The sequence below is a fragment of the Ambystoma mexicanum genome, chromosome 6q (assembly GCF_040938575.1).
Source record: "Ambystoma mexicanum isolate Mex_15411 chromosome 6q, UKY_AmexF1_1, whole genome shotgun sequence".
Lineage (NCBI taxonomy): Eukaryota > Metazoa > Chordata > Amphibia > Caudata > Ambystomatidae > Ambystoma > Ambystoma mexicanum.
Genome location: NC_090937.1, coordinates 594,319,887 through 594,333,132, shown reverse-complemented (window position 1 = coordinate 594,333,132; position 13,246 = coordinate 594,319,887). Strand labels below are relative to the sequence as shown.

Here is a 13,246-nt window from a genome sequence, read left to right as displayed (position 1 = left end):
TGGCCATGCGTTTAAAACTACCACCCCAAATGAAGATCCATGCAACATTTCATACCTCGTTATTAAAGCCAGCCCCAAAGACTACTATGACACAAAAACCACCACCCATTATGGTACAATGGGAACCCGAGTATGAGGTTCGGGCTATCTTGAATTCCAAAAAGATAAGAATGAACAGGTATTTTACTTGGTAGATTGGGTTGGGTATGGACCTGAGGATCGCTCCTGGTAGTCTCCACTCATGTGCATGGCCCAAGATTGTTGCACACCTGTCATCAGAATTACCCAGACAAACCCCGGCCACCGCTGGCCTTCTGTGGGGGGGTGATGTCAGGGGCAGACCAAAGAAAAGACAAAACATTCAGACAAAACATACAAACAATGCTAAGGCAGGTAGGTGTGTAGGTGCTGTGCACCATATTCCATTTGGAAACAATGCTAACTCTTTAAAAACTCCCAAGAAAGGTGTGCTGCCTTACAGGAGACTGCTTTGTACTCTCTGTAGGTGAAAAGCACAGCAAGTCTACATTGCCCAGCATACTTTGGGCATGGGCAACCAATCAGGAAGCAGACCGGGTGTGGTGTGAGTCACCGCGCATGCGCAAGCTCCAGGGCACGGGGCTTGTGCTCAAGAACTCAACGGAGCAGGACGTGCACAGAGCAGCTCCGGCGAAAACTATGCGTGAGGGGCCCCGTCCCACCAGATCAAGGATCCGGCCCCTTGCCTACGAAAAGATAACTTGGGGAGGCGATGCAGAGGGAGCGGGGAAGCGCTGCAAAAAGACTCGTGGAGCGCTGCAGAGGGAGCTGGGGAAGCGCCGGGGGAATCTCTCATTCAGCCCATACCAATCACCCCTGCGCCTGCAAACCAAGATAAGTAGCCACATCTGAGGCGACTCATTTTTGCATTTGTTGTATTCCTGCGTTGAGGAGGATACTAGCCCTGGGTTGGAATATTTCTTGGAACATGTGTAAAAAAGCATTCTGTGTGTCAACGGAGGAACGTGTCTCCGATATCATGGAGCTGAGGGAAAACTCAGAATCTACAATTATTGGGCAGCTTTACTTTGGGGAAATTCAGTGAGGACAGTCTTTCAGAAACCACGTGCGGGGCTGCACGTCACTGGAAGTGTGTGTGTGTGTGTGTGTAAATGTACGAATGCGGGATTGAGAGAGAATGACTGTATGAACCCAATACAGGTAATAACTCTGTATTCTTTCTTTGTAGCTTGGACCCTGTCTGTAAAACCTCCAAGACGCAGCACAAGACTGACAGCTCCCGACTGGTGACACTAAGGACCATGATTCTGGACTTGGACAACTAAACAGAGAAAAGTGTGCATGCATCGATGTTCAGAGTTAGTGAATCATTAACTGACATTCTATATATATGCTTAGTTCTATGTGATTTAACATAGTGGTTAAAGTTGCTTTGGGGGTAAATTTGTGAACAGTGTACCAACCTTGAAGCATCATGGAAGATGCCTTGTTTAGCAGGAGTTAAAGGTGTGCAGCAATCAAGCCATTCCCAATCTCCACCAGCCCTGTACATAAACTCTACTAACCGTTTTTCCGGTTACCCTAATTTCCCTTACCCATCCAACCAACCCATCCAACCAATGAGACCCTAACACTCTTTCCCTGCTCCGGTCGCAAATGTCTGTGTAAGCACTGACTTGCAGGCATCAAGACCATTGCGGGGGTGGTTGGTTAATTCCACTCCTGCGCCAGGGACCTGCGTGACCTTGACATCCCCCAAAGACCAAACGAAGCCTAATTTTTTGGGGTTGGCTGGGTATTACCATAGGTTTATTCCCAACTATACGGTCATGACATCCCGCCTCATTGATACATTGAAAAATGCTGAACCACAAAAACTCTAACGGCAGAAGGAAGATCAGGCAAGTTTTAATACACTGAAACACTTCTTATGCGATGAACCTGCTCTAAAAGTTCAAAATGTCAACAAATAATCCTCCAGACAGACACTTCTCAGGTATGGCTAGGGGGCATTTTATCCCAGGAGTATGACAGCAGAGAGCATCCAGTTATATACATCAGCTGGAAACTCTTCCCAAGAAAAAATTATTATGTCACCATCGAACTAGAGGCTCTAGCAATACATTGGGTGGTGGGTTATTTAAACTACTATTTGACAGGAAGAACATTAACCCTAATAACGGACTCCTCACCATTCACCTGGCACAGTCTGAGGAAAGAGACAAACCCAAGTACATTGGACGGGTTCCTTGAGCTCCAGCCTTTATGTTTTTACATGGAACACAGAAAGGGCAAAGAAATGTCGATTTCCTTTCCTGATTTCCCTTAGAGGAAGATGGGGAAGCCAGTAGCATTAGGGGAAGGGTATGTGACGATTCACAAGGTTTGTCATTTCACCCCAGGGAGGGAGTCCTTTTCCATGTGGCTACGGAGGTGTGGCCTCTACACAATAGGACTCATATGGGTGGTTTAATGCTGGAGGACCTCATGGGGAGGGGCTCCGACTCTGGGGATAAGGACGATCACCTGGTGTACAGACTAATGAATGTTGCTACTCCTGGATATTCCTTAGCCTCCCTAACGCCCAGAGCCACTACATTGAAAGCAAATCTATGTATTTTTGTAACATAGGGCCAGTCAAAAGTACTATGATGAAGAAGAACACAGGAGACATAAATAGCATTGAATATGATGACACTGGTATGAGGTGGCACCAAGTAGGCATGAGGATTAAGGCAGTAAAAAAGGACTGTTAGATGTGTCAAGCCCAGCAGCGGAGCTGAACGCCGTCATAAGGAGAAGCACAGTGGTGGCAGGTACAGCAGTATCCAGTCCTGTTTGGGAAAGCAGCCATCATCTGAAGTCTCCAGAGCAGGAGATTAAAACATCGACCAACAACTGTGGAAAAACAGAACGCAGCAAGAGGACGTCAAAGAAGTTCTCCAGCCACCGAGTGGAGGCAGACCGAATCCCAAAGCCAGTAAGATGCCACAAAGCTACAAGTGCAGAGGAGAGAAGCCCACAGATCTGGAGAAGTGTTCACTGTTCCCAGGAAGTCCTGTCAACATAGCAAACCCCTGCAAGAGGCAAGGGGAGGTACATGAGAACCGGAGGGGACCCAGGGGTTGACACAGAGGCTAAGGTGGCTTTCCTCTAGCCCAGTATTAGCAAGGACGTTAATGGGCATAATGAAAGAAGGGTCTGAGACCCTAACAATGAGAAGGATATCATCAAAGGGAATCTTCCTCGGAAGAGTGGTAAGGAGCAAACAACAGGCCACCATAGAAGGGTATGGTATTCCAACAGTGAGAAGGAAGGCATCAGAGGAACTCTTCCTCTGCACAGTGGTAAGAAGTAAACCCCTAACCACCAGAGACAACTCTTGTTTAGTTGTAAATATTGACAGCACCATCAAAACAAGGAGTTCTGGGAGCGCCAGCTTTGTATTAACGTTATTTGGAAGCACAGGTCCATTATTTGTCATATTGGTATGCGGAGGCACCAATCTGCCCAGATGTAACTATGGATAGGACAATTGCTCCTCCCTCCCTGCTATATTCTTTAATTATTTCTGAGATGCCCAAGAGTAACCCTGAGATCAATATGGTAGTGTGCATGCACACAGCATGGTCACAAATCACATTGAGAATGGGCTATGACAAATTGTATTAACAGCTATTAGCCATTAGTCTGGGTATTCCCCTGACCATGGAGAGACACTTCTTTGACATAATTGACAGGCTAAAACTGAACTTTTTTCGGAGACTTATTACCTGAAGCATGATTTTTCACAATGCAACAATTTCAGACTATGGGTTGGCAATCTCCTACCGATATATTAATGAATTGGAGGTTGCACAACAGACTGAGTAGGAAGTTTGTCTCTTTCCCTTGAGTATCAAAAGTATGTCCTCCTTTAACAGATATGATTGAATGAAAGGGGTGGGATGGTTCAACTCCACATAATATCAAATCATTGGAGGTGGCTTAGAGGAGCTGTTTGAGACAGAGCAAGATCGATGGGTGACCGAGTTGAAGACCCTGATACTGACTCGCAATGGAAGTACATCAGGGGTTTCACCAAATGGGTTTCACTGAATTACAGACATTGGTACATTTTAAATTCATACATCAAACATATGTAATTCCTAGATGCATTCATAGAATTTATCCAGAAAGATCTGACTGCCGGGTAAGCTGTAAATCCTCAGATGCCGGGCTTCTCCATTTAGGATGGGAATGTTCTGCTACTGCAAACTTTTGGGGCGAGATGTTTTCGATTTGCCTCATAAGTGATCAGTATGAATGTTGAGACTCTCCTTTGATGGGACTTCTGGGATAGAGGAGAATTGTCCCCAGTGGGGTTAGAAAATGTTGGGAACTTTTGATAACATGACATGAAAGATGTGTTGTAAATTGTGTATGGAGGGCCCCACACAAATGGGTATGGCATGGCTTAAAGATATTGAGATTTGTTTTGAACAGGAAGTTGAATACTGTGCTTCTTTACTGCCCACAGGTAAACAAAGACATTTGGGGACATAAAAAAGAGTTCTTCTACAAGGTGACACGTCACTGCAGGATTCTGCATGACTTGTTACATTCTATTGGAACTCCAGTTTGTTACTCTATCTCAATAATCGAGGATGAGTGGGAGTTATAGTCTTATTAGTCATTTTTCATAATATGAGGCATTAGCTATCTTATGATAAAACACAGTAATGATTGTATTGTTTTAGGTTAGTTTCCTTTTGGTCCTTCATTTTCTTTTACCTAACCCATGGCAAGTAACACCTTTGCATTATGTTCTTTGTTTTAATGATTTAGTATCTTATTTGTTTGTATTTATATCTTAAAAATAAAACAAATAAAAAACAAATGTCTATCAAAACATTTTTACTTCTGGTGATACCACCTCGTGGTAATAGCTAACACCACAAAAAGCAATTGGAAGTAGTTTGACCAGTGCAACTGAAGCCCATGCCTTGCCCTCTGCTAATCAAAATTGTCATTCTACATCCAACAGAGATGAAAAACAAATTAGCCACTGTTGAACAAGCCTTATGAAAGTCATTATTTGGGACATCCCAACAGTTACAGCTGGACCAACAAGTGATAAGTAAGCCACCGGGAGTGTTTTATCACTAGGCTTTTCTCTGCTCGAATCCCTAATCAATAATTACATTGTTGTAAAGGTCCAGCTCCAGAGCAAAACCAAAATTGTGCTTCACTGTACAGTAACCCCCAGGATGCACTCTAATAGGGTTCCTCCGAACCCACAGCTAATAATAATGTATATGTTGGGGACTAAGTGTGATTGCTGAATCCCCCATTCATTCAACTTCATCGAATCATGTATATACAAAAATTCCTATAATCGCAAAAGTATGCAAAAGCAAAATATCTTATTTGATCAACACAAAACAATTTGTTAATTTGTATTTTCAATGAGTTAACACAAGTTTAACATAACGGTGAACAACATAACATTGAAAACCTTTTCTTCAGGAATGCTTTCAAAATTCTGTTTAAAGCTAACACATAAATCTGTTAATGTCACTGTTAATGTCACGTCGTTCTTCTGTGAATATAATGATGAGTTCAAATGCAAGATCCAAAAATACTGACTCATTGCTTATTGCTCATATTCTGAGTTGCAACTTATACACATTGTAACATAAGTCTTCAATCCCACACAATGAAATTCCATCCATAGGCACCAGGAATTATCATGTGTGGGAAATAAATGTCAAATTGCTTCCTTTTGTACAAACTTCACCAATGCGGGTAACCTATGAAGGCACAGACAAACACACGTCAGGATACTCAGAAGCATGTAGAACAACCACCAATTAATAATCCACCACCACCATATACCCATCTTCACATTCAGAGAGAAAGAACAAAATCTCACAAAAGGATCCTGATAAAAAAATAACAGCCAGAATACCATGTGACCCATACGTCCACTAGGTAGCCCCAACATCCTGCATCTCTTGTTCAAACTACATGTAGATAACTGTCATGCAAATTTACACGCTAACCTCCCAACCCATTTAGTGGACCAGATGCCAATTTCTAGCATTACTCCGTGAACCAGATGCCAGTGTTTCGATTGAAAGTGAATAGAATCCCTAAAGAGACCCGAAAACACCAATGTGTTACATCACATTGTATACTCACCCCTAACCGGGGATTATAAACATCAAAAAACTCAATGAGGAGGCTGGGTGGATTCCAGAGCATCAAGCTCCTCCAAAGAATTCCAAAGGGACTCGGCGAGTTGCCGTACACCTGCAGCTATTCAAAAATAGACTACAAATGACAAGCAAAACAATAGTGAAGCCTGGGCACATACTAGACCAATATCTGTAATATGTTAGTCAAAAAAGATTATGTGCTCACAAAATGTCCGTAATGCTCTGCTCTCAGGCACCTCCATTAGTTCTAAAATGCTTACCTGAAAAGCCTCTAATCTCCGTGGACTAGAAGCAAAGCGTCCCAGCACCGTCCTTCCGTACTGCTACTCTGCCAGTGGATACGTGCGCATGCGCATCCTGGTAGATAACGTTGTGTACGTCATCACACACAGGTGAGGGAATGCGCGCGTATTAACCGCCATTTTAAGACAGTAATGGAGTGTACAGACCCCATATACTCGATTACCCAAACTCAGTTGTCACTAAAACGTATATGCTAATCCTAGCAGCCAAAATAAAAGTATTTCAAACGAGCAACTGAAAGCCTGCATGACAAGTTTAAACTCCCTTTTAACTCCTCCTCCATCATCCAAAGTCCGATTCCTGCAGATCACAGTAGTTAGCGCCCGACATCAAGGACGGAAAATCTCCCAGACCTAGTTATAACCAACTAGACAGAGGAATATAACACGACGTGTAAAACTCAACCCCTTGTATACAGCCAGTGATGTAACTTAATGTGCCCATGGCACTCCCTCTGGGTCTATCACATGTGGTAAGTCCGGGCATGTGTCCCAATAGGCAAAACATAGGGGGAAGGAGGCAAACAGAGTATGCCCCAGCCCCCATGCCTGGCCACACAAAAACCGTCAGGGTGGTACTAAATAGTAAAACTGAAATCAACATTAGATCTAGAGATATCTGGGGGTGAGAATGTCTGTACCCACATAGGTAACCACTGCACAATAATTCAACATGCAAAAATCATTTGAAAGTTCCTAAAACGTTAAACCATTTTCAAACATGTGAGATTTCAAAATGAAACTTGAAAAGAGCTTGAAAAAACTTAACAACCAGTTCCTAATAGACAGGAGAATCCCATCAGTAACACAAAATCGTTCTTTTAAAACACAATTTCCTGACTTAATGACATATCAACACATTATTTTACTGTCACAAGTGAAAAAAACAGGTCCGGCTCCAACCATGTCAAGGGTGGGCTGAGGGGGGGGGTTGCTCGTACCAGTTGTGCAAGTGAGTTGGTGACGTCAAGAGCAATCTGGGGGGGTGACATTTTGGGTGGAGACGCCTTGAGCGTGGCACTGCTTGCATAAAGCGACACCAGAAGCAAGTGTTGCACGAGAAGTCCTAGGGTGGAACGCAATGAGGGGTGGATGCTTTGGGCATATATGAGGTAGTTGTATAGAGGGGGTACCGGGTGGGGTTCAAGATTGTGTAGAGGAGTATATGACATGGGGGCTTTTGAGCAATAGCTGAACAATAGAGAAGCCATTTTGTTTGTAGGCCCACTTTAGGGAAGCATTTGTTGCACAAAGTTCATAAGAAAGGAGCTGCGGGGTGCTGTGTGACCAGCAGTATGTAGTTATTGAACATTCAGCAGAAACAGTGTGCTGAAAAGCTGCACGGCTGAAGTTTCCCAGAAGAATGCAGCAACAGCAAAGTCACTCTAAAAGATAATTTAGAGGCCAATGAACTAGGCACCTGGGTGCATGAGAATTGGATGGGAAATAGAAATGTAATACTGTTAATTAAACTCCAGCCACAGTGTGGTATAGCTTTTTCAGATTACACTTGGCAGCAAAGTGTGAGACAGGAGCTGGGGGCTAGAGCGTTGGGGTTGGGTTATGGGGCACGGAACAAGAAGCCAATCACGAGGGACAGGTTTTGGTGTCCCTACGGTGCAACATTGTACAGTGTCCTGCACGGGGGCAAACAATTGGTACAACAATTGGTACAACCCAGTGTGAATGTCTCACCCCTTTCCATGTCAAGCTATTTTGTACTTTATGCATTGCCAAATAATGGCAAACAAGTGTTTTCACTGATCAGCACAATCACCTAATTATGGGGCGGTGTTGGAAGGTTTGTGACATCACAAGGGGTGTTAATGTAACATTGTCCAAAAAACGTATCACCCAATGAGGATTATTCAACATATATTTGGATATAGGAGACTGACGTAGTCCCACCAATCAGCTGCCTGTCTTAAAAATGTAACTGAAATGTTCTCTGGTAATTTGGCAAATTATGTATAAAATGTTCAGCTGCAGTGGGCGGCATTGACAGCTCACTTCATTCAGCTCAGTTCCACTGGGGTGTCTGCACCATGCTTCCCAGCTGTTTGGGTCCAATACATTTGTCTTACTTCTTGCTTGGTGTGCGCTCTGTTCCTTTTAGGTTACTTTTAATCCCTGGAGTTACTTTTTTATGGAGGTCCTCTATTACAACATCATATATGCAATTTCTGATAAATTGGTTAGAATATTTTGTTGACCTCTTCTCTTAAATATCTTATTTATTTACACTTCATAATAAGAACATGGCATGGAACAATACACTCATAGGGGGTCATTACGACCCTGGCGCTAAGTGGTTAACGGCGCCGTAAAAGGCTGCAGCGCCGTTAACCACTTAGCGCCTTACTACGAGGTCCCTTTGCGGGACCCGACCTGAACGGCTGGTCTGGACCAGCTGTTAAAGTAGGGACCCGCATAGGGACCTCGCAGGCAATTACGGTACCGCAATTTGCGGTACCGTAATTGCCGCCTTCCCCATTCCCATAGAGCCCTATGGGGCAAAAATGGGAATGGGGAAGGGCCATGGGGAAATGGGGAAATACTGCCCCGCCAACCTTGGAATGGGGCGGTATTTCCCCATTTCACCATTGCGGACTTGTTACAACACCGGCACCAACCATGGTGCTAATAGCGCCATGGTTTAGTGCCGGTGTTGTAATGAGGGCCATAGAGAGTTTGATATGATTCTGTGTGGCGCATTCATTTGTACTGATTATCATGCTGCAATTAGTGATGTCTCCAGTGAGGTTGTCAGTGATGTCATTTGTGTTGTCATCATTGTCAACATATGCTGCACAGCAGTAGGCACAGAGTTGAGGTGGACTTGCTCAAAATGAGATTGCTGAATTTCAGGGGTTTTGTTAAATCTGATCATCTTAACCAATGTTTTTTCACTTAATTTCAAAGGTTTTGTTGCTATGTATTTTTCAAGTTAAATATGTTCAACTTAACTCTCTCTTAACTATAGGTTTTTCATAGAATTTCAAGGTTTTTTTTATACTATAGTTTCCTTGGGGTCAACTAACCATGCTCTTTGGCCTTTGCCCTTGGCAGCTGTACATGTTGCACCAATAGGTTTCCTTTGGGCCCACTAGCCCTGACCTTTGGCCATGGCAATTGTCCACATCCTTCGGCCATGGTCAATGTACATGTTGCACCAATAAGTTTCTTTGGGGCTGACCAGCCATGAACATTGGCTTTGGACATTGAACATGTTGCACCAGTAGGTTTCTTTGGGGCACACTGACTATAGCCTTTGGCTGATGCCACTGTACATGTTGCAATAATATGTTTCTTTGGGGCCCGCTAGCCATGGCGTTTGTCTATGACCAGTGTCACAAAAGCCCATTGCTCCCTGCCTAGTAGATGTGACCACTGCAGGTGTAAAATCTCTTTTTCTTTCACTCTTCCGATTCCAACATGATTCCCCCATTTTTAACCCAAAAATGACAATGGAATAACCATGCCTGTAGGATTCCCTGAGTATTTCCCTGATAATGCTTGAAAATCAAAAACGCTTCTCTGTACTTTCAGGCACTCACCAGGTGCCCCCTCCTCTTTTCATACCCCCACCCCCACTCCTGTCAGTTGCTTTTTCCCTCTCTGGCCATCTCTCATTACCCCATATTACTCTTTGGTTTATGTGACGCAGTTTCATTGCAGAGTGTGTCTTGCTTTATTCCCGCTGCATTCTCCTGAGCTTCCCATGGTATTTCTTTGATAAACTGAAATCTGATAAGCAAAAAAGGTTTGAACTGTAACTCATTCTCCAGACCACCCCTACACCACACTTCACTTGGTGTCCTCGTCGCCCCTCCCCACCTCTAGCCTGTGTGAGTGCATCCTTTTGCTCCTCCAAATAGCTTCTTGAGCACTTTTTGATTTCACCTTCCCTAGGTATTATCGTGGTCATTGCTTGCATCAAGAAAAAAACAATGGTGGTTTTTCATTTCTGAAAAGCCTCTCTGCTGCAAAGCACCATGAGAGTTAAGAATAAAGGACACCCGCTTCTCTGTCCTATATTTTAAAAACGACTTGGCGGGTTAACCCCAAACCAGTCTAGAAAATAAAGACAATACTTTCTGACCAAGTTGTTTCTTATTTGGACTAAATCCGTCTAGCGCTTTTTACGCTACTGCTTCCCAAAAATTTCACTTTTTCTCTATGTGAAAATGAATGAGAGTAGGCTGAAAAACGTTTTTTGTTCTCTTAATAACTTTTTAATTTCTTCACAAATCTTTCCCAAAATGCCCAGTTTGAGGAGCCCATAACAACCTTTTTTGTGGAAAATGTGTACACTGTATATGTTCCCTGGATATGTTTATTACTTTATATGTCCCTCCATATGTTTCTTATTACTCATTCTTATGTTTCTTATTACTTTATTACTGTATATGTACCTTAATAGGTTTCTTTTACACCGCATTCTCCATCTATTCAGATACCTAGGTGCTTGCACTTCTGCTGTGCCTCCAATTTAGGCATACACATTCTGTCCTGGTGAAGTTTAGCCATGCTTCACACTCAGATAGAAGATTTGTGAACACTAGCATTGCATCAAATCTAGAAAACTGTAACACTAGTCTGCGTCCCACCTCCACTCATCTGGGTGGTGACGAAGATACTCCACCAGTGACATTGCAAGCTGCCCAGACAGTGTCCAGTGTCCACACCTGCCAGACGGGGACCAGACGGCCATCAACCAGCATCAAGGGATAAGGTAGGCACAGCTTTCAGGTACTAAACCCAGGTTAACACGCAACTCACCATAAACAAACAAAACTTACAATAATTGCACCAATCACACATGCCCATGACATCTTCTGGGAAGACCAGTGGGAATCCAAGCGCACTGAAATGCCCTTCATATTTTGAAGCCTAGGCCTTTCCCCCGCTGTCTAGTAATCTCAAACGTATCTGTGTTTATATCTGCCATTTTGTGAAATCCAGGCCTTTCCACCAATATCTAGGAATTTCAAACGTAGGTGCGTTCATATCAGCCATTCTGTGAAACCCAGGTCTTTCTCCCACTATCTCGGAATCTCAAACGTAGGTGTGTTCATATCTGCCACTCTGTGAATCCCAGACTTTTCTACCACTATCTAGGGATCTCAAATTCAGCTGTGTTTACATCTGCCATTTTGTTAAACCCAGGCCTTTCTCACGCTGTCGAGGAATCTCATATTCAACTGCATTTATATCTGTCATTGTGTGGGTCCCAGGCCTTCACCAACCATCCAGGAACATCCGGCTACCCGCTGAAAGCAACTAACCATAGCTTGATCACTAACCAATTAACTAAGAACCAAGGTCTGGTCGTTCACCTCCCACAACTGACTGATAACCCAACTGCCTACCGTCTCTCCAATGCTTAATATCCCAACACCACCGCACCTAGACCCTCTACCCACAGGAAAGAAAGATACGAAACCCAAATCCACTATTTAGGCAGCCACCCAGGAAATCCCCAGCAAACTACCTGTACCCTAGAACAACCCAAGCCCAGAATCCCACAAATATCTCAATATCACTCATACGCAGACACCCCAACCAATCTACAACAGCAATCCACTATATCACAACTACCCCACAACTTGCCCCAGGTTATAAGTATGTACAAAAGAAGTGAGGCCACATAGTGCACCGCGCAATCACAAGGCAAAAGGACAAGATTCAACACCATCCAAACCATAGAGATCCCACAAGTGGGCTACAGCCCCTGTAACCCAAACTAAAAAAGAAAAGCAAAAAAAGAATCCATGCCTGCGACCACCTAGGGCCACAAGATACCCCAACACAGAACAGGACACCGCCAAAGAAACACAGAACAAGGAACAATCCCAATAACAGATGCACCCTCTTCCAATATAAACTGCCACAAATAAATAACACACCCCTACAAACATCACAACCAACAGAAGAAACATCATGAGAAGAGTAAATCCCTATATCTAACACCGTACATCGCAACTGCCTCCACACCGCAACACCCTAATGCTACCAGCAGTTCTAGGCAGACAGAAAATCTATTGGAACCTCACAGGATAAGAAGAGAAGATCTGAGAAGAGGAAGGAACAAAATCAATGCCCTCACTCCCTATATCACAAACATACATGGGCAGCATCAACAACTACATCAAAATATAAAAGATGAAGAAGTAGACAATTTCTGAAATACAGCTATCTTTCTAACAGAACGATTCACTGACGAAGCAGAGCCCACAGAGCTCCATTCAATGTGTGTAAGCAAAACAGAAGCAACTCAACAGAACTACTGCAACACACAACAAAACACTGTCGAAAAGATCCATTGTAACCTAATCGACCCACGATCAGTGTCCTAACATGCCACAGAGATTTTTGACATTAAAAACAAAAGAGGAGGAGGACTGGCAATAGCTTACAAGGAACACCTGGCAATTATAATGGATGACGCACTAAGCATCAAACTATAAATTCTTAATCGTTCACCTAACAGCAAATCCCAAAACAAACCTCAAGTTTGTTCTAGTAAACAGACCACCTATTTATGATGCAACCTTTGTGGAGTCCTTCACAGAAGCCATTACCAACCTAGCAACCGATCAGGAACACCTGATAATCCTGGAAGACTTCAACATCTAGTTTGAAGAAGAAATCGCTAACCCACAAAAATCACTAGCCAAACAACTGAAGACAAAAGAAACTACATTATCTAGTCAAAGGAGCAGCTCACACGGCGGGTCATAC

General features: G+C 43.5%; 1 long non-coding RNA gene across 2 annotated transcripts in view; it reads right to left on the bottom strand.

The window, feature by feature from the left end:
- The window catches only part of LOC138515533 (uncharacterized), a 137,855-nt gene extending 131,337 nt beyond the window's left edge, over positions 1–6,518 (bottom strand). Inside the window, exon 1 of one of the 2 annotated variants that reach the window (XR_011282055.1) lies at positions 6,461–6,518. This is a non-coding gene — a long non-coding RNA (uncharacterized lncRNA). Of the gene's footprint in view, positions 1–6,183; positions 6,317–6,460 lie in introns of those variants that run through there. The other variant, XR_011282056.1, reaches the window with a different exon arrangement.
- Positions 6,519–13,246: the final 6,728 nt, after the last annotated feature.